Source organism: Bufo gargarizans, chromosome 6 (genome assembly GCF_014858855.1).
Source record: "Bufo gargarizans isolate SCDJY-AF-19 chromosome 6, ASM1485885v1, whole genome shotgun sequence".
NCBI lineage: Eukaryota > Metazoa > Chordata > Amphibia > Anura > Bufonidae > Bufo > Bufo gargarizans.
In genome coordinates this window covers 25434610-25461072 of record NC_058085.1, presented here as the reverse complement: position 1 = coordinate 25461072, position 26463 = coordinate 25434610, and the positions used below count along the sequence as shown (strand labels likewise).

At 45.7% G+C, this 26463-nt stretch overlaps 1 pseudogene; it reads right to left on the bottom strand.

Moving 5' to 3' along the window:
- Positions 1-248: 248 nt before the first annotated feature.
- The window catches only part of LOC122940393, a 459251-nt pseudogene continuing 433036 nt past the window's right edge, over positions 249-26463 (bottom strand).

Below are 26463 nucleotides of genomic sequence, written 5' to 3'. Positions count from 1 at the left end.
TCCTGCCACTTTACAAGTCACTAGCCAGACCACATATGGAGGACTGTGTACAGTTCTGTGTTTCTGTGAACAAGGCAGACATAGCAGAGCTGAAGAGGGCTCAGAGGAGGGCAACTAAAGTAATAACTGGAATGAATGGACTACAGTAACCAGAAAGATCAAAATTAGGGTTATTCACTTTAGAAAAAAAGATGACTGAGGGGAGATCTAATAACTATATATAAATATATCAGGGATCAGTACAGAGATCTCTCCCATCATCTTTTTATCCCCAGGATTGTGACTAGGGGACATCCTCTGCATCAGGAGTATAGAAGGTTTGTAAACAAACATAGAAGAGGATTGTTTACGGTAAGAGCGGTGAGACTATGGAACTCTCTGCCTGAGGAGGTGGTGATAGTGAGTTCACTAAAAGAGTTCAAGAGGGGCCTGGATGTATTTCTGGAGTGTAATAATATTACAGACTATAACTACTAGAGAGGGGTCGTTGATCCAGGGAGTTATTCTGATTGCCTGATTGGAGTCTGGAACAAATGTTTTCCCCCTGAAGTGGGGAAAATTAGCTTCTACCTCACAGGGTTTTTTTTTTTTTTGCCTTCCTCTGGATCAACTTGCAGGATAACAGGCTCAACTGGATGGACAGATGTCTTTTTTCAACCTTATAAACTATGTTACATCCTATCGGTCATTCCACTTGACTGCAAAGAACTGGCCATTTACAAGTGTGAATGACGCCTCTTTTTTCCGACCCCATGTCTGGACCCCAGCTCTTTTGGGAATCCAGCTCTATTTTTTGGACTTTCACATATAGGCCCCTGTATTTGCAGTTTTACAGGAATGGAGGGTCCCCATACAGATCACAGACAGGGTGGAATACTGTTTTGATTTTATTTTATTCTCTCACCAAACATGTTTAGAAGAGATATTTATATTTAAAAAAAAAAAAACTTAGTTTTACTTTTAACTAGATCTGTCCTTTGATTACCAATATTTATTCAATACAAGAGACTATGTTTGTTTGGGGAGCTCCCACAGTGGTCCCAATCATTGCTCCAAGCCCTCAGCTACCTCTGGTAACTGAAAGCAAGGCGCTGTTTTATCTTCCTGTAAAAAGGAGTATCTAAAGGAATAAAGCTAGTTAGTGACCACCATAAAACACATAAGGGAGGTCACTAACGGGCTAAGCATAAAGATGGCTTCTCTTATATGTGGGTTTTTTGATGATTAACAAGAGATGATTTATGGTTGAAACACATATCACATTCTGAACACGAAAATGGCTTCTCCCTTGTGTGAATTTTCTGATGTTTAATAAGATGTGATTTACAGTTAAAACATTTCCCACATTCTGAACATGAAAATGGCTTCTCCTTTGTGTGAATTTTCTGATGTCTATCAAGACCTGATTTACTGGTAAAACATTTCCCACATTCTGAACATGAAAATGGCTTCTCCCCTGTGTGAATTCTCTGATGTATAACAAGATATTGTTTACGGTTAAAACATTTCCCACATTTTGAACAGGAAAATGGCTTCTCCCTTGTGTGAATTCTCTGATGTATAACAAGATCTGATTTACTGTTAAAACATTTCCCACATTCTGAACATGAAAATGGCTTCTCCCCTGTGTGATTTCTCTGATGTATAACAAATTCTGATTTCAACTTAAAACATTTCCCACATTCTGAACATGAAAATGGCTTCTCCCCTGTGTGAATTCTCTGATGTATAACAAGATATTGTTTACGGTTAAAACATTTCCCACATTCTGAACATGAAAATGGCTTCTCCCCTGTGTGAATTTTCTGATGACTATAAAGACCTGATTTACTGCTAAAACAATTCCCACATTCTGAACAAGAAAATGGCTTCTCCCCTGTGTGATTTCTCTGATGTATAACAAATTCTGATTTCAACTTAAAACATTTCCCACATTCTGAACATGAAAATGGCTTCTTTCCTGTGTGAATTCTCTGATGCATAACAAGATATTGTTTACAGTTAAAACTTTTCCCACATTCTGAACATGAAAATGGCTTCTCCCCTGTGTGAATTCTCTGATGTATAACAAGATATTGTTTACGGTTAAAAGATTTCCCACATTCTGAACATGACAATGGCTTCTCTCCTGTGTGAATTCTCTGATGAATAACAAGATATGATTTACGGTTAAAACAATTCCCACATTCTAAACATGAAAATGGCTTCTCCCCTGTGTGATTTCGCTGATGTATTACAAATTCTGATTTCATCTTAAAACATTTCCCACATTCTGAACATGAAAATGGCTTCTCTCCTGTGTGAATTCTCTGATGTATAACAAGATATGATTTACGGTTAAAACATTTCCCACATTCTAAACATGAAAATGGCTTCTCCCCTGTGTGAATTCTCTGATGTATAACAAGATGTTGTTTACGGTTAAAACATTTCCCACATTTTGAACATGAAAATGGCTTCTCCCCTGTGTGAATTCTCTGATGTATAACAAGGTCTGATTTCTGGTTAAAACATTTCCCACATTCTGAACATGAAAATGTCTTCTCTTTTACGTGAGCTGTTTGATGTTTAGCACCTCTTCTGTGACTTTTATTCTGTGTTACAGTCTTTGATAAATAAGAAGATCGGAGCTGTTTAAAAGAATTAAATGAAGCATTGTTGCTGTGATTGGATGAGCGTATATCTTGCATATTGGCATGCTCTTCAAATGTATCTCGTGTGATACCACAATCATCTACTTCAAAATCTGAAGATACCAGATGTTTCTCTAAGTTCCTGATACAGTCATCTGCCAAGAATAAAACACATTTTATTATTGATGAATAACAGTAAAATTGTATTGAAGTTGTATCATTTTGCCATATAAAAAATCCACACAAAGTACAAGACATGGCACACAATTAGAATATCAATTGACTAAAACAGTGGTGGACAAACAGACCACAATCTAATAGTAGACCGAGGGGCATAACTAGAAAACGCTGGTTCCCACCTTCAGCAACTTCCCTGCAACCCCCACCCCAGTCAGTCATTTAAAAGATATATAAATTAAAGCTTTCCTAGTGCTTGACAAGAGGCGACGAATCCCTCCTTAGTGCCCCACACAATACCTGTAGTTAATTCCCCGAGTATAATGGAAGTCAATGGGAGAACCCGAGCATTAAACCAGGTACCCCCTGCTCTGAAGAGGGGAGGGTGCCTGGTTCATAAGAAAATGTCAGAAATTGTTGGTAACACCACTGAAATGGTTCTGTAATAGCATGGGGAGGATGTATGGATGCATCTTGGACTCGATGGGCGCTGCTGGGAACTATGTTGTCCGAATAGTATACCACTATTACATAATGACAATAATACACACAAAACCAAGGAAAAAATTAAAATTGTACTCCCATCTTCCCTTTTCATACTTACCTTGCTTGAGCGCGACCTTCACTTCCTGGATTCTTCTGCCGGCCGGGCGGCACTTGCGCAGAAGACTGAAGATTTTCTCCCGGCTGGGCCGCGCAATGTCCTGAACGCGCACGCCGCTGCGCATGCGCCATGGTGACTTATTCCTTGCCTGTATAGTACAGAGCTGGCGTGCGCGACTCTGTACTATACTGGCCAGGAAGAAGTCATCATGGCGCATGCGCGGCTGTGTGCGCGTTCAGGACATTGCACGGCTCGGCCGGGAGAAAATCTACAGTCTTCTGTGCAAGTGCGGCCTGGCGGGATTCGACAAGAGAGGAGGCCATAACCAGCGGAGTCGAAAGACAACGATCAGGTAAGAGGGGACTTATTTTCTCAAAAAGGGTGGGAATTGGGTAATTAAATGTATTTACAAAAATGATCACTGTCAAATCATTAACAGATTTAACAGTGATCATTGTGATGGGAATACCCCTTTAAGTGTTAAGTGGACCTTCCCAGTAACTGCGTTGGTCAGGTCACGTGTGATGTTAAGGGACACATGTTGGTGCAAGGCTGGCATGGCACACCTTGAAAAATAGTGGCGGCTGGGGACTGCGTAACGAGTGACGGCCGCCGCCATCAGGCTGCGGAAGGCCTCAGTGTCCACAAGCCTAAATGGCAACATTTCCAGGGCCAGTCATTTGGAAAGCTGCGCATTTAGTGCTATGGCCTGTGGGTGGGTGGCTGGGTATTTGCGCTTGCGTTCAAATGCCTGGGATAATGACATTTGTGGATGTGGTTGCTGATGGTGCTTGCGAATGTCCAGGTGCAGGGCAGGAGGCATCCGGGCCTGCGTCTTTGACAGGGGATTGGCCAGCATGTAACACAGGGGAAGAGGAGGCAGTGGTGTGACCCGCAGACACAGATTGTGGACCCAGGCGTTCGGCCCACCTATTAGGGTGCTTTGATGACATGTGGCGGATCATGCAGGTGAGGTTGCTAGTGTTCACACTCCGGCTCATTTTGGTGTGGCACAGGTTGCAAACTACTATTCTTTTGTCGTCTGTACTTTCCTCAAAAAAGCGCCATACTGCCGAACACCTACCCCTTAGCAAGGAAATTTACGCAAGTAGGTGCTCCGTGGAACAGTGGCGGGCCTGTTCGGTGGTGGCCGCCTTCTACCTTTTGCCACCTCACTGCCTCACACACACACGCGCTATTGCAGCACAGATGTGACAATTCACTGCATGGACCATTTATAGGAAAAATTTATAGGAAAAATGTGGATAAATTATGGAAAAAATAAAATTGTTTTCAATAATATTCTTCCTATCTCTGCCCCTGACACACAGAAGGTATTGCTGAACAGATGTCACAAGCCACTGCAGACACCCTCTATAGAAAAAAAAATAAAAAAAATCGCAAAGTATGGAAAAAAAGAAATGTGACTACTTTGCAAGATTAAATTGCTGCCACCACACACAATAGTCCTTAAAAGTACTTTTGGGTCTTTGAAACGTTTAATAAATTGTGATCACAAACTCCTATTCTGACATTGACCAGCAGGCTGCGCCAGAGAGGAAATTACTTAAGCCTGGTCTGGGGCCTACACAAGACCCCAGCCAGGGGCCTACATGAGACCCCAGCCAGCCTTCACACACATCGGCATTTACGGGGTGCCAATGGGAGACAGAGGGAGTCCGCTCCCTCGGTCAGCACTTTACATGGGGCAGGCGCCACTGCCCGTGGCATGTAAAGTGTTAAACAGCCCAGATCAGCACTCATGCCAGTCTGGGCTGTTAGAGCCGGACCCCCACTCCCCGCTGCAAGGGGGACCAGTGCAGCGCTTAGACTGGGCGCTGTAAAAAGCGGCGGCCCATCCTAAGGCCCCTTAGTGACTGCATTAAAAAGGCATATGGGTGGTCACTCAGGGGTTAATAACTCCATTGATAGCATGTCAAGGCGTGTAGGTGAATTTTTTAATACACGTGTAAGAAATACAGATTTTTAAGAATTTTTAGGAAAATAATGTAAGCCATATGTTGTATTGGTATCCTGTTCTCAGCAACTTCCTGGTAATTAGTGCCTATACTTGTCCTCTCAAAGCCAGTGAGCGAGTACTGTCTATCTGGGCAACGGGCCATTAGCATCAAAGGTACTGTACTGTCAATTATCTAAAGAATGGAGAGAGAGAGACCTGGAGGGTCCAGAGCAAAGACCGGGACTGGAGAGACACGAGAAGACCTCTGTATAGTAACTGCACTGTAATATATATACTCATCAATAATAATAATAATAATAATTGTAATATCATTATTCCCACATTGCACAATATATCTATTTTTTTATTATTTGTAGAAGCAGAATCTTAGAGACCTCTCTGCGTTACTTAGTGGTCACTACTCACCTGGATGGTTATCTGTAGGAATGTCCTCTGTACTCTGCTCATCACCCCTCACATAGGTCTCTGTAGGATTAATATTGTTCAGATCTTCACCCGGATTCACAAGCTGTGAAAGAAATATTGTAGAAGTCATCAGACGGTTGGAGAAGTCGTGTGGAAGACTTTATATAACCTGAAAAGATGACCAAAAATGACCGGACAGCAGGAGTTATCTGACCCAAATATCTGCAGGTCTCCTGTATAAATCCAATCTGATTGCTTCATTATTCCAACCAGTTTACAATGCAGGGAGAGTCGCCCTTATATCCCATCCCTAACATTACATTGTTTGTATATAACATTACATTGTTTGTGCACCTGTTGCCCTTGCTGGGCACACCAGGACTGTGAAGCCGGTAAGCCAAAGTTCTTTCGGTCCATGGCTTGTTTACCTCCTAGGAATGGACATAATCATCTGCTCTGCTGCAGCCAGTGACTGGATTCAGGGGTAACATGTCCACAAGAGACACATCACCACTAAAGCCAGTCATTGGCTGCAGTAAAGCAGGTGACCATGCCTGTGCCGGCGAGGAAGCAAACAACATTTACTGGAAGATGGGCACACAGGAGCTGGCACACATAACCAGAGCTGAGGGTAGCAGGTACGTATGACTCTTTCCATAGTAGAGGCTGCGGACACGTGTGAAAAGTTACTTATTCCTGAACAAACCCTTTAATGCTGTCTTCCTGTTCTGTGTAGAAGTTTTAGGATGACTGCAGGCATTAAGATACTGTACCTAGTATAAGGGACAGGGGAGAACACAGGAGAGGTGAGAACTGATTATCTATCACCACTAGAACACCCTGCTTATCACTGTACATAGTATAAGGGACAGCGGAGAACACAGGAGAGGTGAGGACTGATTATCTGTCACCACTAGAACACACTGCTTATCGTAAAAGGACAGGACAGAACACAGGAGAAGTGCAAACTGATTACGATTATATTATATGATTATTATTACTATTATTACTACCTTCCAAAAGCCACTGTACTTTTTTTAACAAACGCTGCACAACTAGATTTATCGCATGCATCATTCAGGGAGCATGTGTTATTTCTCCCACAAGGTTCCTGCAATTGTCTCTGACCACCTTGCCCAGTTGGAGTTAGGTGAGGAGACAGCCAGCGCGGTTGTTTGCTGCTTGATGCACTTTAGAAAGTATTTGGCTATGTGGCTACTATCACCCAGGGAGATCAGCTCTAAAACAGCATGGCAACGCTTCACATGATAGGAAGAAGGGGGAGAGGGAGCGATGTTCTGCCCTGCTTCTGTTTGGGACAGGAGGATATCCATGGAGGAGGCCGATAAGTGCCTGGTGTCAGCACAAACGTGGACGTGTCAATAGGACCTGGCCTTCTGGCTACAGTGCTGCCTCGCTGCAAAAAACATTCATTCAATGGGCTGTGAAAGGCATGAACTGTTCCAGTCCGTAACCGTTGCTCCAGGTGTCCATTGTGTGCACCTTGCTGCACAGCTAGAATTGCAAGGAGTGGCCTACATTCACCGCCACTTGAGAGTACAAAGCAGGGATGGCTTTTTTTTTTTTTTAAACGCCAGCTACTGTATATAACTTCTAGTGAGGCTGAGCACATGCCATTAGCCCCCTAAAGGCAACAGAGCCCACAAAGTGATACCACAGAGACTGCACCACCAGCAACTTGTGCAAGTAGAGTTGTTTCTTGGCCACACATTCCATTATCTATGGCTGATGGTGGGACAGAATAGGAGGAGGCATAGTCTGAGCAGGAGAAGCAGTAACTGATGATGACTTGGACACAGTACTGCACGTGGATGCCGCCTGGCTGCCACAAAGGAGACCGGGAGAAGGAGGAATCTCTTGTTGTGGTAGCTGGCAGACACCGCTGTCACTCCCATGGCTTATTGTAATCTGGCAGATCTTGCACAGGGCATTGCTTTTGTTTTCCAGCACCGTGGAGAAAAACTGCCAGACAGGAGATACTTGCAGGTACTGATACTGCTGGTACTACATACATTCTGATTCTGGGAGGACGAGGCATGGGTCTTTCGTTTTGCCCTCTTCCATTTCTCAGACATTTTATTATGGAGGCCTATAAATAAAAAGTCAGGGATTTGGTACACACAGATTATTTAACAGTAAAAGCAAAATGGCAAGTTTGGATTTTGTCATTTAACCCCTTCCCGACATGTGATGTAATATTACGTAATGGAAGTCAGGGACTTCTCACATTTTGACGTAACAGTATGTCATGATGATCTGGCAGGCACCTGAGCGGTGCGCGCCCGATCACTGCAGAGGTTCGGCAGTCCCTGATAGCCCTGCCCCTGCTGTATCTGCCAGCATCGCTGTAAAAGGTGATGGCGACGGATTAACCACTTCTATGCCACGGTCCAGGCTGACCACGACTTAGAAGGGGTTTGTGTTGGGTAAGGGAGTACATCGAGTCCCCGCACTGCTGTGGCGAGGACCCGATGTGTGAGAAGGCAGCCTGATGCCTTGCACGGCATCAAGACTTGCCTTCTACGGATGCCCAGGAGATCCAGCCTCAGGCCCGTCTCCTAGGCAACCTGTTAGTGGATTTCACAGAGTTATACACTAACAGGCAATGCATTACAATACAGATGTATTGTAATGCATTGCAGAGGGGATCAGACCCCAAAAGTGAAAGTCAGAAATAAAATAAAGAAATAAAAGTAAAAAAAGAAAAGAAAGTGTTTTGAATAAAATAAAAAAGTTTTTAAGGAAAAAAAGGAAAAAAAACGCCCCTTTCCCCTTATTTTATAATAAAAAAACCACACACATTAGGTATCACCGCATCCGTAATGACCACCTTTATAAATATATCACATGATCCACCCTGTCCAATAAACACCATAAAGATAAATAAGTAAAAACGGTGTAAAAAAAAGCCATTTTTGTCACCTTACATCACAAAAAGTACCAAGCAATCAAAAAGGCTTTTGTCCCACAAAATTATAATCAATAAAACCTCATCCCGCAAAAAATGAGCCCCTACATAAGAAAATCCCTCAAACAATAAAAAAAAAAAAAACTATAGCTCTCAGAACATGGAGACACTAAAACATAATTATTTGAGTTTCAAAAATACTTATTGTGTAAAACTTAACCACTACAGGACCGTCGTACGCAGGATTGCGTCTTTGCGGCGGCCCCGTTATTCCTCCTGGACGCGCCGGAGCATCATATCGCGAGACGCAAGATTTCGGGCAGAGCTGGCCCGCGCATGCGCATCGCGTGCCGGCAAAAGTTAAAGGACAAGTTCGTCATCAGCCTGCCAGCCAATGATAGTTGCTGGCAGGCTGATGATTTAAAAAAAAAAAAAAGAATCAGAAGCCAGTTAACACATTATATTTCAAAATATAATGTGTTAAATGGCTTCTCTGCTCCTCTGCTGGTCCTTTTCGTCGGTTGGTTCCAGCAGAGGCGCAGACATCACAGTGAGTACACACAAACAGTACACTTAGCCCCAGATCATCCCCCATCACCCCTTGATCACCCCTGTCAATCACCTAGTGAAAAGGGAAAAAAGTGATCAGTGTAAACTGCCACTTTTTTTTTTTCACTAGTATTGACTGTTAGGTTTTAGGATAGTTTAGGCCCCTTGGTTAGGAAGTTAGCGTCGGTTAGCGCCCAGCCCACCGCACCGCAGTCCCTTATTCGCTGATTAGCGTATCGCTAATCAGCATTTGTACTTTTATAGTATCTGGAAGTGATCAGAACTGATCACAGTCAGATCTATAATAGTATTAGTGTCACCTTAGTTCGCCCTCCACCCAAAACGCAGTGTTTGCCCGATCGGGTCTTATCGGTCGGCCCACACGTGCGTTCACCCACGCCTGCCCCGCCGCAGTGATAAAAAATTACAAGCGCTGCGGCGATAAAAAAATAAATAATCAGTTTTGATATTTTTTATCAATCGCAGCGGCTTCCGGTACTTCGCTAGCCTCCCATTTGTAAGACAGGCTTGCTTTTTTTCTTGGGTAGTCTCAGGGAATACCCCCTAAATTTAGTAGTCCAAATGGCAAATAATTATTCTTCTGAAGAGGCCTACAGGATTCTGACCCAGTCGGATGAGGAATGGGAACCCTCATCTGACGAATCCAGCGGGTCAGAATATGAATCTGTAGAAAGCAGTGGCAGTCTGACCCAAAGTTCGGACGAGGAGGTTGAGGTCCCCGATAGCACCAGGCGTACCCGGCCCCGTTATGCTAGACCACAGGTTGCGCAGGATCCGCTTCAAGGGCAGCAGAGTGGGGCTGGTGCTGTCGGATTACGTGGTGAGGCATACACCAGCAGCGCAGCCCATCCTGGCCCTAGTACCAGCACTGCTGTACAACATAGTGAAGTGGTGAGCACCAGAAGGGCAGTTGAAGCTGGTACGGTGGCACGTGCATTAGTTCCCCCGTCGCAGCCACCGCACAGACAGGCCCGTAGACCCACTAGAATCCCTGAGGTGCTGGCAAACCCTGATTGGCAGCCTCCAACTTCAGCCGCACCAATAGTTCCCCCTTTCACCGCCCAGTCTGGAGTTCGGGTTGAGACAGCTCAGATCGGTTTGGCACTGTTTTTTTTTTTAGCTGTTCTTGACTGCGGAGCTCTTGGACTTAGTCGTGGCCGAAACAAACCGATATGCCACTGAATTTAGGGCCGCCAACCCGGGAAGCTATTATGCCCAGTCTTTCTGGTGGAAACCCGTCCAAGTTTCCAAATGTAAAATTTTTCTGGGCGTTCTCCTCAACATGGGCTTAACTAAAATGCACGAAATGCGGTCATATTGGTCCACGAACCCAATTCATCACATGCCCATGTTCTCTGCTGCCATGTCCAGGACACGATTTGAGACCATCCTGCGTTTCCTGCACTTTAGCTACAACAGCACCTCTCGTCCCAGAGGCCACCCAGCTTTTGACCGGCTCCACAAAATTTGGCCCCTCATAGACCACTTCAACACCAAATTTGCAGATTTGTATACCCCTGAGCAAAACATCTGCGTAGACGAGTCCCTTATACATTTTACCGGGCGCCTTGGCTTCAAACAATACATCCCACGCAAGCGCGCCCGGTATGGGGTCAAATTGTATAAGCTCTGTGAAAGGGCCACAGGCTATGCCCACAAATTTCAGATCTATGAGGGTAAAGATCAGACCCTGGAGCCGGTCGGTTGCCCTGACTACCCGGGGAGCAATGGGAAGACAGTCTGGGACTTGGTGTCACCCTTATTTGGCAAGGGGTACCATCTTTATGTGGACAATTTCTACACAAGTGTGCCCCTCTTCAGGCATTTGTTCCTAGAACAGATTGGCTGCTGTGGCACCGCGCGACCTAGTCGCCGGGGCTTCCCCCAACGGCTCGTTACCACCCGTCTTGCAAGGGGGGAGAGGGCTGCCTTGTGTAACCAAGAACTGCTTGCGGTGAAATGGAGAGACAAGCGTGATGTTTACATGCTCTCCTCCATTCACGCAGACACGACAATCCAAATTGAACGAGCAACCAGTGTCATTGAATGGCCCCTCTGTGTCCACGACTATAATTCGCTCATGGGAGGGGTGGACTTCAATGACCAGATGTTGGCTCCTTATCTACTTTCTCGCAGAACCAGACGCTGGTATAAGAAGGTGTCTGTATATTTAATTCAATTGGCTGTATATAATAGTTTTGTTCTCTACAGTAAGGCTGGGAGAACAGGATCCTTCCTCAAATTTCAGGAAGAGATCATTGAGAACCTCCTGTATCTAGGAGGTTCCGTGGCCCCATCCACCAGTGTAGTGAGCCGTCTACACGAGCGACATTTCCCAAGTGTCGTTGCTGGTACCTCAAACCGACCGCCACCCTGAAAAAAATGTTGTGTCTGTAGCAGTAGTGGAATAAGGCGTGACACCCGCTATTTCTGTCCTGACTGCCCTGACCACCCTGCCCTATGCTTAGGGAAGTGTTTCCGGAAGTACCACACACAAGTACACTTAGCATAGGGATTGCGTTTCACAGGACAGGCACACAGGGCTATTAGGCCCCTTTCACTCACAGCTGCTGCAAACATCTCCTTTCACCTGGGACAAAGTGCATAAAGTACTTCGCCACATCTCTGGGCGATTTGCGCTTTGCACATTGTCCCATGGGGAAGGAGAGGTTTGTCCTATAAAGGTAAAAAACAAAACAAAAACTAAAAAATCACTGGTAAGCAAAAAAGTTAAATGTTCTGTTCAAAAAGTTTATAAAAGTTAATGTTCCGTTCAAATGTTATAAAAACGTAATGTTAATAAATTTATTGCGTTGCGGCCTGGTTTTTTTCTTTTAGGGGCCCTAATGCATGAGAAGTAGTTTGAAATCAAAATGTGTAAAAAATGCCCTGTGAAATCCTAAAGGTGCTCTTTGGAATGTGGGCCCCTTTGCCCACTTAGGCTGCAAAAACATGTGGTATCGCCGTACTCAGGAGAAGTTGGGCAATGTGTTTTGGGGTGTCATTTTACATATACCCATGCTGGGTGAGATAAATATCTCGGTTAAATGCCAACTTTGTATAAAAAAAATGGGAAAAGTTGTTTTTTAGAGAGATATTTCAAACTTCTCACGCATTAGGGCCCCTAAAATGCCAGGGCAGTGTAACTACCCCACAAGTGACCCCATTTTGGAAAGAAGACACCCCAAGGTATTTCGTGATGGGCATAGTGAGTTCATGGAAGTTTTTATTTTTTGTCACAAGTTAGTGGAATATGAGACTTTGTAAGGGAAAAAAAAAATAAAAAAATCATCATTTTCCGCTAACTTGTGACAAAAAATAAAAAGTTATATCAACTCACTATGCCCATCAGCGAATACCTTAGGGTGTCTACTTTCCGAAATGGGGTCATTTGTGTGGGGTTTCTACTGTCTGGGCATTGTAGAACCTCGGGAAACATGACAGGTGCTCAGAAAGTCAGAGCTGCTTCAAAAAGCGGAAATTCACATTTTTGTACCATAGTTTGTAAACACTATAACTTTTTTTTTACCCAAACATTTTTTTTAATCAAAGACATGTAGAACAATAAATTTAGAGAAAATTTTTAATAGAAATGTAGTTTTATATAGCTTGGAGCGCCGAGAGCACAGTATATAGTTCCCAGGGCGGTAGCGGGGGACGGTACAGAGGAACAATGAGCCACCCCGTGGATGAAAGTCTTGACAGGCCCGAGAGGGGCCAGGGGACGCCGGAGGAGGATGGATAGCGTCGACACTTGACCCTTCAAGGAACAGAGTCCCAGTCTCAGGTCCAGGCCGGACTGGAGAAAGGACCGAACTGTGGGGAGAGAAATGCGGAGTGGGGAACGCCCAGCTTCCCACAGAACTGCAGGTAAGATCCCCAAGTCCGATAATAGATACTAGACGAAGCACAGCCGAGAGCGAAAACCAGCGTGCCCGCTGGAAACCGCCTAGGCAAGCGAGAAAAAAAAACGACATGATCAGGCGCAGACCAGTAGCACGGGTGGAAGAGTCCGGCAAAGCTGGACCATCGGCCCACGAGCAACTTCGTCCCGTAGCCACCCGGAGTGGGGGAGCAGAAGAGTGGACGGAAGGAACAGAAGGGGTCCGTCCAGTAGCCGACAGATGCCAGGACAAGTCAGGCTAAAGTCCATGTCGATGGTGCCACCGGAGGAAGGGGTTCTACCATTCCTGTGAGGAAGATTTAAGGATAATCATTGACTGAAGAGTAGTCCTCAAACAGGGACAACAGCAGGAAGGGATGAAGATGGCCTTGCTGTAGAACGCAATGCAGCTACCCCCAGTACAACAGGAAGATAGTAGTCGCGGAACAAAAAACTAAAAAAACTGCAGGTATGGCAGAGACAACTAACCTCGAGACGGATAAGGTATAATTGAGGGCACCATCACTACCTCAGACCCGAGCGAACGGATTACCAGTACAGGGAGTGAGAGGCTACGGCCTATCAGTTAAGGGCCAATATGGCAAGGAATAGAAGGTAAGTGCCGGAATCTGGGGGTCAACTTATGGCTCTTTCAGACTTGCGTTGTCCGGATCCGACGTGTACTCCACTTGCCGGAATTACACGCCGGATCCGGAAAAACGCAAGTGTACTGAAAGCATTTGAAGACGGATCAGTCTTCAAAATGCTTTCAGTGTTACTATGGCAGCCAGGACGCTATTAAAGTCCTGGTTGCCATAGTAGTAGTGGGGAGCGGGGGAGCGGTATACTTACAGTCCGTGCGGCTCCCGGGGCGCTCCAGAATGACGTCAGAGCGCCCCATGCGCATGGATGATGTGCCATGCTATCACGTGATCCATGCGCTTAAGGCGCCCTGACGTCACTCTGGAGCGCCCCGGGAGCCACCAGGATGGTAAGTATGCTGCTTCCCCGCTCCCCGCTACACTTTACCATGGCTGCCAGGACTTTAGCATCCCGGCAGCCATGGTAACCATTGAGAAAAAGCTAAACGTCGCATCCGGCAATGCGGCGAAACGACGTTTAGCTTAAGGCCGGATCCGGATCAATGCCTTTCAATGGGCATTCATTCCGGATCCGGCCTTGCGGCAAGTCTTCAGGATTTTTTGCCGGTGCAAAAAGCGCAGCATGCTGCGGTATTTTCTCCGGCCAACAAACGTTCCGTTCCGGAACTGAAGACATCCTGATGCATCCTGAACGGATTTCACTCCATTCAGAATGCATTAGGATAAAACTGATCAGGATTCTTCCGGCATAGAGCCCCGACGACGGAACTCTATGCCGGAAGAAAAGAACGCAGGTGTGAAAGGTAAGTTTACAGCAGGACCCCCGCCTAGAACGGAAAAACGCAATCTGTCACCTAAGCGTGAGGACAGAACGCGGTAGGCACAGTAAGTGGGCACACATCCAGTACAGCTAGTGTGAACTAGGGAGATGGTCCGAGGTCACAACAGGAACTCCGGAACCATCCAAGTCAACAACCATACTCTCCCGAGGAGAGGGCTGTTAAGGAACAGCCTCTGAAGCCTGACCAGGGCAGAAGCCACATTGGAGGGATATGCCCTGGGCAGGAGCCAAAACAGAGCCAGCGAGAAGAAGCAGTCGAGGCAGACGCCGGCATAACCCCTACAACTGAAAGGAGGAGTGGGTAACAGGGTAGTCAGAGTAGGACAGCTCAAGGGCAGAACACCCGATACACTGTGTGTCGCCCGGCTCGCCGCCTCGCAGAAGGCAAACACCCTGAAGAACCCAAGGTGGAGGTCTCCCAGACCTGGCATAACCGAAGCACCCAAGAGAAGTTGGGTGACCCTCCAAAGGAGAGTGGCCCGAACCTGGCAGCAGAGCGGCACTAAGGTGCAGAGGGCGCCCAGAGGAAGGACTCATACCACACCACATCCGAAGAGGAGGGAATGGTAGAAGGTGAGGGAACTGTAGTCCTGCCAGAGCCAACGTAGAATTCGAAGGGCGCTGCAGACAGCCCTCTCGTCCACGAGACCGCTTGCGCAGGGAAGCAAAGCAGCAGGAGGACGAAATGGGTACGCATCCAGGAGCCATGAACACTCCACGGGTGGAAGCCCCGTAAGCAGTGAGAATGCCAACCCACCTACGGGAGGCGAAGGCCTATACGACCCATACAACGCACAGAACGCGCATGAATGTTCACCCACTGTAAATATTCACTCTGGGAAGGGGGCCATCGATAGAGCCCCGCAGTATCTACAGAAGTGCCATGTGCCGCCTGGAAGAGAGTCATGCACAAGACTAGTACAGTATGCGATGGAACGCAAGCAGTCCACCTAGAAAAGGGGGATATGCACCTGGCAAACACTGCATTCGGTAAGAGTGTAAAGGCCTGCCTAAGAAGGGGGTGATGCCCAAGACCAGTACCGACTTCAGAGAAGTAGGGCATACCATATTTCGCCCAGAAGGGGGTCATGCACATGGCCGGACTGAATCCAGTAGGAACGCAGGAAGTCCGCCTAGGGAAGGGGGACATGCACATGGATACCATCGCATTAAGTGATAGGTGCATTATTGCACTAACACCGTATCCCGTGTGAGTGCAACTACCCCGCCAATGAAGGGAGACATGCACGAGGCCAGCACAGCATGTACAAGGTCAGCCTTGAGTCGAGTGAGTGTGAAAAATTCTGCCTATGGATTGAGGGGCGGTTATGCACATGGCCAGCACCGCATCCAGTGGGAGTGCAAGTATTCCACCCAGGGAAGGGGGTCATGCACATGGCCAGCAACGTATCCGGTGAGAGTGCAGTATTCCGCCTAAGGAAGCGGGTCATGCATGTGGCCAGCACCGCATCCAGTGAGAGTGCAAGCACCCCGCCGATGGAAGGGGGTCATGCACATAGCCAGCAACGTACCGGCGAGAGAACAACAACAGGCAGTGAGAGCGCATTATGCCGCCTAAGGAAAGGAGGCATGCACATGGCCGGCAGCGAATCCAGTGAGAGTGCATATTTCCACCTATGGAAGGAGGTTGTGCCCGTGGCCAACACCTCCAGTGAGAATGCAGTATTCCGCCTATGGAAGGAGGTCATGCACATGGCCGGCAGCGGATCCAGTGAGAGTGCAGCATTCCGCCTATGGAAGGAGGTCGTGTACATGGCCAGCACCGTAGCCGGTGAAAGTGCAGTATTTCGGCTATGGAAGAGAGTCATGCACATGGCCAGCCTGCAGCCAGGGAGAGCGCAGTATTGCGCCTAGGATGGGTGGGGTCATGCACAAGGCCAGTACCGTAACCGGTGAGAGTGCGGAATTCCGCCTATAGAAAGGGGTCATGCCCCCGGTCGACACTGTACTCGGGAGGGGGCATGTACTTTGGCCAGCGCCGTGTCCGGGGAGCGCAACATGCCGCCTATGGAAGGGGGGCATGCACATGGCTAGCTCTACCGAGATCAGGCTGCAGCGTCCAGCGCAGCCAACAAGAATTCCATAGCGTACAAACTTGATACAGATTTTTTTTTAAAATGACATAGCCTCTCTGAGATGTAGGAAGGGGCCACCACACAGGCCCATGAGGAAGGCCTAGATCTCAGAGGGCCTCCTCTATACGGGAGCCGGCCCATGGAGATGGGCGGTACCTAAGGGGTTAACTGGGATCCGGCCTGGGGGCGGCACAGCGATCCCCTGGGGGAGGAGGAACCTCCAGGGGGGGAGGATTCGCGCCTGGGAGAAGTTCCCTCCCCCTGCAATTAAGGCCGGATTTGCGGCCTAGTAGGCTGCGGCGAAGCCGGGGCCTAAATTTGCGGCGCCCGGCCGACCGGGATGTATCGGCAGTCGGCCGAGGCCTGGAGAGAGCCGGAGCGAAGGCATCCGCATGTACATGCAGGCCGCGGGTGCCCACCCTGAGGGCCGGAAGAATCAGGGGCTCGAAGAAAAAGGGCCGGGGCCTAAATTTGTGGCACCCGGCCGACGGGAAGTACAGACGGTCGGCCGGGGCCAGGAGGGACCTGGAGCGGCGCGAAGGTGCCTGCATGTACATGCCGGAAGCAGGAGCTCACTCCGCAGCCGGAAGAGTCAGGCGTGATTCCCCATAGCAGGGGCTGGCAGAGGAGGGTCTGGGGCAGCTTGGTGCGGGCCTCCCGGCCCTGCCGCAGGGAGAAGAGGCAGAGCAGCTATACCATGGCTGCCGCGAAGGAACGGTGAGGTGACCGCCAATGTCCCATGGAGGTAGGGGGGGTGAGCTGGGAGCATGGATTGCAGCCCTTGCGACACCCCAGGAGCCAGCCTGCCCGAGTATGCCCCCTGTTATCAGCCATTTCAGGGGAGAGGATGATTGTAGGACAGGAGAGACCCCAGGAGCCAGCCTGCCCGAGTATGGGGGTTATGGGGGTCAGTCACACAGGAGACCAGATGGGGGGGGGGGCGCGTTGGGCTGGAGCAGCCACCTCTCACCATCAGCCGTATTCACCCTCGGTCCGTTCCAGCAGGGTCGCCCCTTCAGCTACTGGCACTGAAAGAGGGACTTGGCGTGCGGGCGACCCTTACGCTAGCGGGATGCAGGGGAGCTAGGCTGCCCTGGTCCACCTTGCCTTCTGTTGGGGAGGCAGCAGTGCGGATGACAGGCACTGTCGCAACTCGACCCCGGGAGAAACAGAGAGGTCCAGGCTTCTCTGTTGTCACTGAAGAGAAGACGAAAACCAGAGAAAAAAATAAAATAAAATAAAAAAAATTATAAGGAGAGAAAAAAACAGCTCTGCAGAGCAGGGAGTGTCTTGCCTCCTTGGACACTAAGCAAAATCTGGCAGTCTCTCTCTCCAGGCTGAGGGGATAGCTGCTGGAGGAGGGGCTTAACAGTTTTCACTTACTGTCGTGCCTCCTAGGGAGCTGAGCTATACCCAAGGTCTTCTGTGTCCCCCAAGGAAAATGGGCGAGAAAGTAAACATATTAGGTATCGCCACGTCTGTAACAACCTGCTCTATAAAAATGTCACAGGACCTAACCCCTCAGGTAAACGCTTTAAAAATAAATAAAAAATGCACTAAAACAACCAATTTTTTTGTCACCTTGCCCCATAAAGTGTAATAATGAATGATCAAAAAATCATATGTACCCAAAAATTGTACCAATAAAAATATCAACTCTTCCTGCAAAAAACGGAAAAAGTAATAACAAAAATAAGTAAAACAAGGTTATAAGGTTATTTGGGTGATATTCATCACGAATACTTCTTTATCATTTCAGGAACACTTGTATTTTCGGGGAATATATCATGGAAACCTGATGAGCCTGGATGGTGGCTGAGGAGCCCACAATGAATTCCTCCCATTCACTGCGAAAATGTTCTGTTTATTCTCTGGGGGTTTATGCGTATGTCCCGATTGTACATAATGGAGGATGTTTTTCCAAAGATAATGATTTAGCTTATATCGCTGACTTTTGACCTCCTGTAAGATACCGTTCTGTTACATTAGATTGAGGAGAACCCTCTAAGTCACGTATTGTAGCAGGATTGTGACCCACGGTGCAGATGGCACTGACGTGCTTGCAGCATTGGGGCAACAATTAGAAGAGGGTTTCCCTTCTTGGAAAAGAGGGGGCCTCTTCTATACTGCTGGTAGTGGGATTTACCCACGGTGACTTTATGTAGAACGGCGCAGGCTGTCAGCGTTTATTATAACGATTGTACAAATGATCTGGCAATGTTCCCTTCTTTAACATGGCGGTCGCTAGCCCAGCGACCCTGATGCGCATGCGCCGCCTCCCTCTGTCATCGGTGGGAGGACGCGACGAGTGACTGCAATGTGCGCCGGCTACGTCACCAATGTGTGACACTACTGGTCACGTGCGTCACTGCTCGGATGCCTGCCGATGACATGTGTGCAATCTGCACATGCGCAGTAACATCCCAGGGACGCACTGAACAGCGCGATAGTATATGTGGGCACCATCACTCCCCCAGGTATTAATTCATTAGTTTACTCCTTCTACACATGTTTATAATTAAGGTTTTAACACTAATCATGTATGCACATGGAATAGCTGTGAACAATCGTGTATCTGATGTGATAATATATGATATTTTGCCACATCATGCACCCGATTCACTTGTCATTTTATTAACTATCAGGACTATGATCTTTTTATGAATATTTGGATGTTTTTAACACGGATTTTTGTAAAGTATCAATTATGTTGATGTATTAATTGGTCTGATTGGTACACCTTTATATGTATGCTGTGCACTTTTTATCAATGCTTGAGAAAGGCTCATGTACGAGCCGAAACGTCGCTTATTGCCACCACATGGGTGAATAAAAACATACTGTTTTACTGAAGAACCGCCTGGAGTGCAGTCCGATTTTCTTTGCCGTCTATAAGTGGGTAAGCACCAGTTACTATACTTGGACATTGCACCCGTTTTTCCTGTTATACTACTATTTTTGGTGGAGCTGCTAATAGTTTTCCTATCATATATATATATATATATATATATTATAATTTATTTTATGCTTTATTATGTAAAACTGAAACAAACAAAAAAAGTTGACATATTTGATATCATCGCATCTGTAAAAACCTGCTCTATAAAAATAGCACATGATCTTCTAACCTGTCAGATGAATGTTGTAAAAAATAAAAACGGTGCCAAAACATTCATTTTTTGGTTACCTTGCCTCACAAAAAATGTAATATAGAGCAATTAAAAATCATATGTACCCCAAAATAGTACCAATAAAACTGGCACCTTATCCCCTAGTTTCCAAAATGGGGTCACTTTTTGGGGAGTTTCTACTCTAGGGGTGCATCAGGGTGGCTTCAAATGGGACATGGCATCTAAAAGCTAAATCTGCCTTCCAAAAACCATATGGCGTTCCTTTCCTTCTGCGCCCTGCCGTGTGGCCGTACAGCAGTTTATGACCACATATGGGGTGTTTCTGTAAACTACAGAATCTGGGTAATAAAGATTGAGTTTTGTTTGGCTGTTAACCCTTGTTTTGTTACTGGAAAAAATGGATTAAAATGTAAAATCTGCCAATTCTGAAAATTCATCTCCATTTCCCATTAATTCTTGTGGAACACCTAAAGGGTTAACAAAGTTTGTAAAATCAGTTTGGAATACCTTGAGGGGTGTAGTTTCTAAAATGGGGTAATTTTTGGGTGGTTTCTATTATGTAAGCCTCACAAAGTGACTTCAGACCTGAACTGGTCTTTAAAAAGTAGGTTTTGGAAATTTTCAGAAAAATTTCAAGATTTGCTTCTAAACTTCTAAGCCTTCTAACGTCCCCAAAAAATAAATTTCATTTTCAAAATGACCCAAAACAAAGTAGACATATGGGAAATGTAACGTAATAACGATCATATGAGGCATCGCTATTATAAAAGTAGAGACATTAAAATTTGAAGATTTGTTTGTTTTTCAACATTTTTGGTAAATTTGGGATTTTTTTTACAAAAAAAACTGTGAAAAGGTGAAATATATTGACTCAAATTTATGACTATCATGAAGTACAATGTGTCACGAGAAAACTGTCTCAGAATGGCTTGGATACGTAAAAGTGTTCCAAAGTTATTACCACATAAAGTGACACATGACAAATGGCGGGCAGAAGGGGGAAAACTGGCCCGGGGTAGAAGGGGTTAAAGAAAGTGGCACAATTAAATGTCTCTCCACTTCGACAAGGTTTAGACTCTAGTGTAATGGATAATGTAGAGATGATATCTTCAGCAGCATGATATGTTTAGGGACATACAGAAGACAAGGAGGAGCAGCTGGTGGGGAGGGAGCTCTCCAGAGGGATCTGATAAATGATGCTGTAATCTTGTAGATCACAGGATGTCGGCCACACAGGAGAGAGACAGCAAGCCTCAGACTGGAGGTCAGACTAGAGATCACATGACCAGGTGTCCATAATCAAAGGTTCAAAATGTATGGAGGCATCTGAGCAGCTAGAAAATGGTTGGCGAGTTAGAATTATATGTGCTGATGAAAATAACCCTGTCACTTTTCCAATAATCAACTTCCAATATTATCAGGAGCAGAGCTGTAAGGCAGGGGTGAGGAACCTCTGGCCTGCGGGACCATTTCATGAGGCCCCCGGCCCCCTGCCAGTACATCTTGTGAAAAATCCTAATGACCACTTCTATTATGGCATTGCTACCTGTACTCACCTTCCCTGGTCTTCTTCCGGCCCCACGCTGTGACCTGACAAGTACAGTGCCAGGACGTAGAGCATGTAAATGCGCACTATGACCTGACGCTGTGCGCTGTCAGGTCACAGTACAGCGCGGCGGGAAGAAGACCAGGGAGGGTAAGTAAATCTGCCAAGTGGCAGCGCCATCCAGAGCTGGAGAGGAATTTTTTTATTTTTTTTTATTTTAAATGTCTGATCTGAGGCTGGGGGGGGGGGGGGTCTGATCTAATGCTGGGAATGGCCTGAAGAGGGTCTGATCTGAGGCTGATGTACGCTGGGGGTCTGATAGGAGGGTGATTTGAGGCAGATAGAGGTGGGGAGCAGATATAAGGCGGAGAAAGGGACATAGGCAGGGACATTTGCGAAGAAAGAGGCAGGGACAGTGACAGGGAGAGCGAAAGCTGAGTGAACCCTTCTTTGGACCCCTCTTGGCTTAGCTTGGCTGCCATTAATGCCAAATAAAGAACTAAATATAGAACATTCTCAAAATTAGACTGCTATGTGTAGTCAAAATGGCGCCTGTACTATTTGTAATATACTATTTTTTTTAATTGAAGTGCAGTTTCTGTAACTTGCCCCTAAGTCAGTTATATCTTTGACCAAATATAGCTGTCAAATTTTTAAGTTGAGAATTTTGTATGGCCCCCGAACCAGGTTACAAATATCCAAATGGCCCTCAGCAGCAAAAAGGTTCCCCACCCCTGCTGTAAGAGGTGCAGTCACTACTAGGCATAGGAGTCTGAGGTGGTCCAAAGACCCTTGTGCCACATAAGAAGACACCGGTACTATACAAAGTTTATGCAGGTCAAGTTACATCTCTGGCAGGAGGGAAGGGGTAAGGTCAAGAATTTGGCTTGGGGAAGGGGATGCAGTTTCAATTTTTGCCTCAGGCAGCAGGAAGGCTATGTGCTTCCCTGCCCCTGGCCACAAAGCACTGAGGGAAGGGGACCAAGCTGAACTCTTGCACCAGGGCACATGAGCCTTTAGCTACGCCCCTGAATATTATATTATACTCTACGCAAGTAAAAAGGATGACTTGCATCTACATGTGCTAGAATAGAATGTGGTATGATCTTGGTACTGCCATTCTGACAGTAAGGAGACACCAGGAGACTGCAGCCTAGACTACAAAACCTTTGAAGATAATGATGCATTTATCTCCTGATGTTTATGTTCAAGCTGACAATCTGGGCACAACTTTGGTTGACCATTTGTAGTATTGCATGGTCCCGGCCTAAGACCTCTCAGAAAACTGTTGTGCCACTCTTGTCCAACCACAAAAGATCTGCAGCAGTTGACAGAAAAGGCCATCTAAAAAGTCTATACAGGCAGAAAATTGTGAGAAGATCCAGACAACATGTAATATCTATGGTCAGCTGTAATCCTGCCATCTCCATCTTTCTCGTTATACAAGGATAAATCATATAATACTGGTGGATAAAACAAGACTGAAGACAAGATCTTCACAGTCTTTTACAGATCATAGGGGACATTTCATGAGAACTTATCTCCATCTACCTGACCATCCTGTGGGACATTGTGATGTTCTTCTGAACCATCCTGTAGAAGAAGAGGACTGGGACATCTCTCTGGTGTTCTTATCTCTTCCTTATCTGTAGGAAACACACCCAGTGACTGAATTCATGCCTTACATACAGATAATGAGAGGACATTTGTATTTAGTCATGTCTATTACCTGGTGATGTGAGGGGCTTGTGATCCTCCATCGTGATGCCCTTATATCCATCTCTCTGATCATCATGTGGGACATAGTGATGTTCTTCTGAATTATCCTGTGGAAGAAGAGGACTGGGACATCTCTCAGGTGTTGTTCTCTCTTCCTTAACTGTAGGTGTTGCAGAATCAGGATTAGATCGTATGGTCAGCCATGTTGTCTTAGGTATACATCTTGGGGCACATTTATTAAGACCAGTGTTTTAAATAGAGGTCTTAAAGCCCTAAGCTGGCAGTGGTTCCGCTGAAGTTATGAAGAGGCGCAGGCCACTCCATAACTTCACGGCTTCCAGCACCAGTTCTAAATGTAAGACAACTTTCAAGCTGTCTTACATTTAGACCCTTTTCTACACCTGAAACATTAGTAGAAAATGCCGGCCTGTTCCCTTCCCCGCCCACTGCATGCCGACAATTGTAGACCTGCCGCCCCTCATTGCACCAACATCTCCGCCTAAAATACGTTTAATTTTTAGGCGGAGAACAGTAAAAGACCCCCCTTGTCTTTACTCCTCAAAAAGGAGCTTAGCTTAAGAGTTAATCACCATTTTGAAGTGAATACTGAGTACTTTTAGTATTAACTACTTTTGCTGAGAAAAAAGAGGCCGTTAAGTACAAACCGGATTCCAAAAAAGTTGGGACACTAAACAAACAAATTGTGAATAAAAACTGAATGCAATGATGTGGAAATGGCAAATGTAAATATTTTATTTGTAATAGAACGTAGATGACAGATCAAACGTTTAATCCGAGTAAATGTATAAATTTTAAAGGAAAAATATGTTTATTCAAATTTTTCACGGTGTCAACAAATCCCCAAAAAGTTGGGACAAGTAGCAATAAGAGGCTGGAAAAAGTTAATTTGAGCATAACGAAGAGCTGGAAGACCAATTACCACTAATTAGGTCAATTGGCAACATGATTGGGTATAAAAGGAGCTTCTCAGAGTGGCAGTGTCTCTCAGAAGCCAAGATGGGTAGAGGATCACCAATTCCCACAATGTTGCGCAGAAAGATAGTGGAGCAATATCAGAAAGGTGTTACCCAGCGAAAAATTGCTAAGACTTTGCATCTATCATCATCAACTGTGCATAACATCATCCGAAGATTCAGAGAATCTGGAACAATCTCTGTGCGTAAGGGTGAAGGCCGTAAAACCATACTGGATGCCCGTGATCTCCGGGCCCTTAAACGACACTGCACCACAAACAGGAATGCTACTGTAAAGGAAATCACAGAATGGGCTCAGGAATACTTCCAGAAACCATTGTCAGTGAACACAATCCACCGTGCCATCCGCCGTTGCCAGCTGAAACTCTACAGTGCAAAGAAGAAGCCATTTCTAAGCAAGATCCACAAGCTCAGGCGTTTTCACTGGGCCAGGGATCATTTAAAATGGAGTGTGGCAAAATGGAAGACTGTTCTGTGGTCAGACGAGTCACGATTCGAAGTTCTTTTTGGAAATCTGGGACGCCATCCGGACCAAAGAGGACAAGGACAACCCAAGTTGTTATCAACGCTCAGTTCAGAAGCCTGCATCTCTGATGGTATGGGGTTGCATGAGTGCGTGTGGCATGGGCAGCTTGCATGTCTGGAAAGGCACCATCAATGCAGAAAAATATATTCAGGTTCTAGAACAACATATGCTCCCATCCAGACGTCATCTCTTTCAGGGAAGACCCTGCATTTTTCAACAAGATAATGCCAGACCACATTCTGCATCAATCACAACATCATGGCTGCGTAGGAGAAGGATCCGGGTACTGAAATGGCCAGTCTGCAGTCCAGATCTTTCACCTATAGAGAACATTTGGCGCATCATAAAGAGGAAGGTGCAACAAAGAAGGCCCAAGACGATTGAACAGTTAGAGGCCTGTATTAGACAAGAATGGGAGAGCATTCCTATTTCTAAAACTTGAGAAACTGGTCTCCTCGGTCCCCAGACGTTTGTTGAGTGTTTTCACAGTGGTGAAAATGGCCTTGTCCCAACTTTTTGGGAATTTGTTGACACCATGAAATTCTGATTCAACATATTTTTCCCTTAAAATGGTACATCTCAGTTTAAACTTTTGTTCTGTGATTTATGTTCTATTCTGAATAAAATATTAGAAGTTGGCACCTCCACATCATTGCATTCAGTATTTATTCACGATTTGTATAGTGTCCCAACTTCTTTGGAATCCGGTTTGTAATCGAAAATGTTACGATTGAATGGTGACCTTTAGAAAGTAGATAATATTTGCACTAGAAGTGGAAGCCTTGGCGAAGATAAATGTATTTGTCTATTAAAACTAACCATTTGCATGTTTATGATCAGGATCGATCCTCTGTGTTGGACCGGTGATAAATGAAAGAGCCGGTCTTGGCTTTATGGACCATGGGGCTTTTTGGAAAACACAATAGAGATTGGTACTTGAATTGGAGAGGATAAATGGAAGGCCCCAGGAACAAATTATTTATGCAACAAAAAATCGTGATAAGGAACTTTTATCCAATTAGAAGTCGTTATCGGTGTAACTTGTGTAGATCTATGGTTACTGTCAGAACTTTTGAATATAAAAGAATACATCATATATATTTATAGACTTTGATATCCTATTATCTGTGATGAATGTCAACCATCTTTCCTTGTCTTATTTGAAAGGGCAAGGGGAGTTCAGTATCCTTTGGACTTAGAATCCCTAACTTCAGAGTAACGATCTGTACAGAAGTGTTGACACAGTCTGGTCTGGTAAGAAGATTTAGACAGATTCTGTAAGAGGCATTTACTCAGATAAGGGAATATGCCGAGTTTTGATTTATTCCCAGTGAGTAAAAAGAATATAATTTTACCACATATTGTAAGGTTTATTTGAATAATCACATACAAGCATTTTTGGTTTTTAGATCATTGGTTTAAATATGTGTTTTATATAACTAAGAGTATGGTAATTACAGATCTATTCATTCAATGTTAGAATTGAGGTGGAAACTCCTAGGTAGTTTAAAGTATAACTGTCGTATTTTTTTTTTTTTTTTGAGTATTGGATTGTGGTGATTAATATCTCCTTGGTGGCCCTGTTTCAACTTTTCACTGTGTATTCAATTACCCCTTAATTCCACAGTTTTGTTCCCTGTTTTGCCTACTTTTACCTGTGCTTAAAATAAGGTTGCTATGAAGGACGGAGGAGGCAGAAGCACGCAGCCTGCAAGGTCACATTACTGACAGCCAGGGACTGTAAGTAACTGATTAAAGCCAGGTCCTCCCCAGCAGCTGATAACAGTGCCTGGGCTGTGTGCACTTTTCCCTGTCCCTGCGCTTG